This window comes from Sciurus vulgaris, assembly GCF_902686455.1.
Source record: "Sciurus vulgaris genome assembly, chromosome: 8".
Classification (NCBI taxonomy): domain Eukaryota; kingdom Metazoa; phylum Chordata; class Mammalia; order Rodentia; family Sciuridae; genus Sciurus; species Sciurus vulgaris.
In genome coordinates, this window is record NC_136468.1 from 99,932,912 (window position 1) to 99,938,911 (window position 6,000).

A 6,000-nucleotide genomic window follows, 5' to 3' on the forward strand; every position below is an offset into this window, starting at 1 on the left:
TAAAGGGATGGATTCAAACTAAAAAGTTTCTTCTCAGCAAAGGAAATAATCAGTAATGTGAAGAGAGAGCCTACAGAATGGGAGACAATCTTTACCACATACAGCATTAATTAAAAAAACTTAACACCAAAAAAAAAAAAAAGAATACAAATAACTCAATCAATAAATGGGCTAGGGAAGAGACACTTCACAGAAGAAGAAATGTAATCAATCATCAAGTATATGAAGAAAAGTTCAACATCCCTAGTAATTAATCCTCTTTTTTGGTGGCCTGTCTCCTTCTGTTTGCTTTATTCTTATTAACGTATAGATATTAGCCACCCAAAAAAGAAGTCCAAGAGTCACCCCAAGCCTTGTGTAGCCGTCTGCACACATACCACATACACATGTGCACATCTCACACACACACACACACACACACACACACACACACACAAAGTCACCAAAAATCCTAGAGTTCTGCCTCCTGAATTCTTTTGCAATTTGTCTTCTTGTCTGTATCCCCTACTGCTACTACTTAGTGCAGAACCAGCTGCCTTTCTCCAGATTTGCCATAGTTGTTCCTCCTGGTCTCCTCACTGTCACCTCATTTACCACCAGAGTAGTCATTCTAAAAGGCAAGTATGAATGTTATTTCTCTTTTATTGAAAACCTTTCAGTTGCTTACCCATTGCCTTCAGGATGATCAACAGGAGCCCAGGACAGCACACCAGTGCCCTTCATGACCTGATACATGCTTGTTCCTTTAGCTCGATCTCTCATCAGTTTCTCAGTTTATGCAGTTGTGCCTTAACCCCACCAAATTCCTAAAATGGTGCTCTGCATAGAATATTCACTGACATTAGGGGGGATGGATGTCCGAATGACATGTGAACCTGACTTGCCAATAACTGCAATATATTTGGCAATATAGTTTTTAACTAGTCTATCATTTGTATGTGGCAGATCTTCATTGTCTAATAAGAGTAACCGTTAATCTCGTATTTATGTATAATTTTCTAAGCTCCCTCAAGTACATTATTTTATCTGTTCCTAACATAAGCCAGTAGAAGTGTGACAATTCTTGTTTTATAGATGAGAACTAAGAATAATTAAGTCTTGACCAAAATTCCAGGTAGAGCTGGCACTTGAATACATTAGGAATTAGAGCACTCAGTACTGCAAGTACAGAATCACCTCAGGGAAAATGGTGTCTGATACCACCATGTCTTTGAATGACCAGTAAAAAATTCAAACTCCCAATATGGAGTAACAGTTTAGGAAAATATTACTGTCATAGATGATAAATTCCAATTCTCTAATTACTAAGTCCATTATGACATAAGTGAATTTAATTCAAATGATTAGTGTTTGGCAGAAATAATAAAAGATACATAAAAGAAAATTAGGAATTACTAATTATGCTGTTTTCATTTCATTATCACTGCGATTTAGGAGCTAAGAAAGATAAGAACACAAAGAGTTCTAATCATTCCCAAGGCAATGAGTTTAAAAACCAATTGCAAAAGTGGGAGACAGTCAGTGGATACTAGAGGTAATTTGATTAATCTTGCTGTCCAGTGAGTAATATGCAATAATGGAAATGGGAAGTAGGACTGGAACCTGGACCAATGGTTCACTCAGAACTTTCTCTGATATTTCTCATGCCACTTTTAAGAATTGTAATTGTTCTGTTGGTGCAGAACTTGTAGCTTTACAGACCTGCTAAGATGGTCATTTGGGAACAAATCATACTCTTTCCATTGCCTTATCTGTTCTACATGACTGAGACTGTGTCAAAGGTATCTTTAATGGGCTTTGTTCTTTAAGTCACTGGGACATCATCTCTGAAAGAAAGGATGTTTCCAGGGGGTTTGCCCATTTGCACATACACAATGGTAAAGAGCCAGTATTATAACTGAACAGATCCAGAGCTAGAGTAGTTCCAAAACCTGCACCTGAAAGAGGAGGAAACCCATGTACAATGACAGTTGATATTGAAACCCAACTGAATAAGATGCTAGCTGAATAAAATCAGGAAAGAGACTATGGATAACATTCTCATTTCTAAACCTTTGCACTGTTAGCCAAGGTCTGCGGCCCACTTAGATATACTTATGCTACTTAATACCATTCTCAAGGAGGAAGATTCATTGAGACTTGCTTACATTTAGACTGACTACTAAACTGCTTAAATTAATGCATCATTGAAATGGATTCATGGGCCTCAGCAAGTCCATGCTGGATTCTTGGATCTGGTGACTCCTTGGGCCACATCTATGATGGCAATTGAAGGAAAAGATATCAATTAGGGAATATTTTTCCTTATTTGTTCCTGCTAGGTTTATTGTTGTTGATAGCTTTGATTATATAAGTAATCTATGCTTGTTGTAGGAAATTATAGCATCACAAAGAACAAAAGACATTTTCATTGTAAGCATATTATAGTTTAGCCTGGCTTTATTTATATTTGTCTATTTTAATATTTAAGAGTTTTAAGTTTGTCTCAAACTTCAGATACAGCAGGTAAGTCAGAATCATAATAAATTCATATATCTTGAAATTCTACTTCTCTGAAATACCACAGCTGTGTAGATTGCCAAACTCAGTAATTATTCCCCCAGAATCCTAACTAGACCCACCATGCAACTGGTGAAGAAAATGCAACAGTTCTTGGTTGCTTGGTGAGACATGATGCTACAGTCTGCTTCCACACAGGCTTACAAACCAATCAAGAAGCACGAGGGAAGAGAAATGGTTTCCAGCCATGGAAATATGTATCTCCTAGAGTTGACAGGCTTGTGGTACCTGACCTCAGAACTCTTTCTTTTTTTTTTTTTTTTTTTTTGTGCAGTGCTGGGGATTGAACCCAGGCCCTGTGCTTGTAAGGCAAGCACGTTACCAACTGAGCTAATCTCCCAGCCCCCAGGAACTCTTTCTTAAGATGAGACCCACTGCCTACATTCAAGAATGATTTCATCTTCATGTAATACCAATCACACCAATGCCTTCAAAGACCCCATGATGCACAAATTAAGCTTTATGCATATGTACCTAATGGAAGCCCGTCTGTGATAAATACCATGGAGCAATGCTTTAAATGCAATCAAGACCATTCTCTGCTCTTTAACTTGATAAAAGACACCCTGATACCCATATAACAAAAAAACTTTAGTGCTTATTTCCAATAGCACAAGCTTCACTTGTACTGTATAACAGATTCCTACTATGTTATTAATGTTCACAATCCTACTTTGAGTTTTATGCAACTTTGAATAGAAGAGAAGAGTCTACTAGGCTGCTGGTTCTGCTCCTGGGAGGTCATAGTGCAAGCAGTCTTCACAAAATATAGTGTGCGTTCAAGAAATCACATTCTTATATACTTTATTTCTGCTTCTAGAGCTATCAGACTTCTCTAAAGGAGCAAAAAGGAAAAATGAGTGTATCTGGAAGTTCTAAATAGTAGAAGAACCAAAGTTTCTCCTTTACTTCCTTTGGAAGAAGCATCCACCTCTGAAGGAGTCTATACTTCTGAAGAGCGCAAAACCCCAAGGGCAGACACCAATGACACTTGCCCTTTTCCTTGTCAGAGAAACCACATGGTCCCTAACTCTCTTATTCTAAGTCCTTTGCTTTCTGCTTCTCTCCTTTAACCTTCCATTGTCCTTAATGTTTCCCAAAACTAGAACAGTAGGAAGCATCATCCATTTATCCAGACAAGAAAATTTATCCTTACCTTTCTCAGCTTTTCAAGATTGATCTGGATTGAAGGAACTCTTATTATATTTTGTGTTCTTCCTTGTTCTCTAGTCTGAAACCTGATTCACCTCCAAGATCCAGATGAAAAGTCTAAAACTCGGAAATATAATAACGATGCAACTGATTATTTGGAGCTGAGGTCAAGAGGAGGACCTATTATAGGGGCTAGCAAAAGTGTGACTGGATCAGAGATAGTAAAGGTGTTAGGTAGGCTCCAAGGGCCACACTCCATGTCTGTGACACAAAAGCAATCAAAGGCAATGTGTAAACAAGTTGGGGTGTTGTGTTCTGATTAAAAACAATGCTGCCAGCCAATCTGGCCCACAGACTGCAGTTTGTTGGCCCATGATTGATTCAGTTAAGTTGGTTGAGGCCTCAAATTTCCCATAAGGCTTCAATGGTCTTGGGGAAGTCCATGGTCCACCCTTCGGCTTCTGGACGTGGTGACACCTCAAGGCTCCCCTGTGAACGTCTGGGATTCTCTTATTCCTTTCCCGTGTGTCCTCCACTTGTTTTCAAAAGGTTTCTGTCTCCACAGGTCATAGTGGTGCGTGCCTGTAATCCCAGTTTTTTCAGAAGACTGAGGCAAAGGATTGCAAATCCAAGGCCAGTCTCAGCAAACTAAGCAGAACCCTTGTCTCGAAATAAACGTAAAAGGGTGGGGCCTTGTAGCTTAGTGGTAGATTGTTCCTGAATTCAATCCCAGTACTGGGGGGCCGTGGGGGGATAGGGTGAGCTTTATCTCCAAATCAAATATCTGTAATTTTTCTGGAAGACTTCTTTAAGGCTACTGGAATCACTTTTGTGTAGGAACCAGACCCCCAACTGCCTGGGAGTTTATACCCCCAGTCCCCCTCCCACTGGGGCTAGAGGATGACTATCCTGCCTCTGGTCTGGACACATCTGAAGCTCATGCACACTCCAGATTGATCCAAATTGAGGGCTTATGCTGCAGTCAGCTTCCCTGTGAATCTGCCTGAAATTGCTCCCTTGTTCGTTTTGCTTCTCCATATACTGACCAGTTTTTCCTAGAAGTATTTCCTTAATAAATCCTTTGCAATTAAATCCTCATCTCTCTGGGCAAATTGACCTCAGGTCCCAGATTGGAATGTTCCAGAAACTCCTTGCCTCCATGAAGTGTTTGCAGACCCTGGACTAGCTTCTCAGAGAGATTTGCACAAGGCCTGGGAGCCCTGTGGGAAAGACCTCAGATCCAGCCTATAATTGAGATTCAAACCTATGCAGAAGATCTGAGAGATCTTGGCTCCCCTAGAACCCAGATTGGAGGGAGACAGGGGGGCTCTTGGATGAAGATAGTCATGATGAGGAGGGTCCAGCAGGGAGGATCAGCACAATTCTGAGCAGCTGTGAGAGAGATCCTATGTGTGCCAAGAAGGAAAGAAGCAGGAAGGAATCATGGTTTCAGGGACCAGACACAGGGTTAGTTAGGCCTTGGAGGAGGTAAGTGAGGCTCCAGTGGCACAAAATTTAAAGAGGCACTCAGGACACTGGTATGATCTAAATTTGACTTCCTCATGCCTCACATACTTGGCGCTTTTCATAGTCCCTGAGAGAAGCTTACTCACCCCATTGGTAGGATTTGGGCTCTACATGGGATGTGAGTAGATTCAGCCTCCTGATTTTCCTGGCACAGGCCTGGCATCTTCTGTGGCTCAGCAGCTCTCCTGGAATTGTGCTCTCTGCCTAGAAAGCTCCTATTACTTTACTTCCTTCCAGTGTTTGACCAAATCAATCTTTAAAGTGGCCAAAAGGACCACCCAAATTATCATCACTACCTTCACCACCATCTCCCAGCTCTCCCTAAGCCCTTAAGCTACTCCACTTTTCTTTCCCATAACACTTGTAACCATCTCTAACACCACCTAGTTTAGTTTACTTAGTATGTTCATTATTATCTGTCTCTTCCCACTAGAATGTAACCTCCTCAAAGTTAATAATCCTTGTTTGATATTCTTTTTGCAAGCCCCCCAATGTCTGATATGTATGGTAGGTGCTCAATAAATGTTTGTTGCCTAAATGAATAAATGAAGTTTGGGAGCATAATGTTAGGGTTGTCAGATTTAGCAAATAAAAGCATAAGAGTTTAACGTGAATTTCAGATAAACAACGAAGAAGTGTAGTATATCCCTAAAATTGCATGGAACATTCTTATGCTAGAAAAAAAAAAATTTTATTGTCCTCCTGAAATTCAAATTGAACTCAGTATCCTGTATTTTTTCTGACAACCCCATACTGGTTACA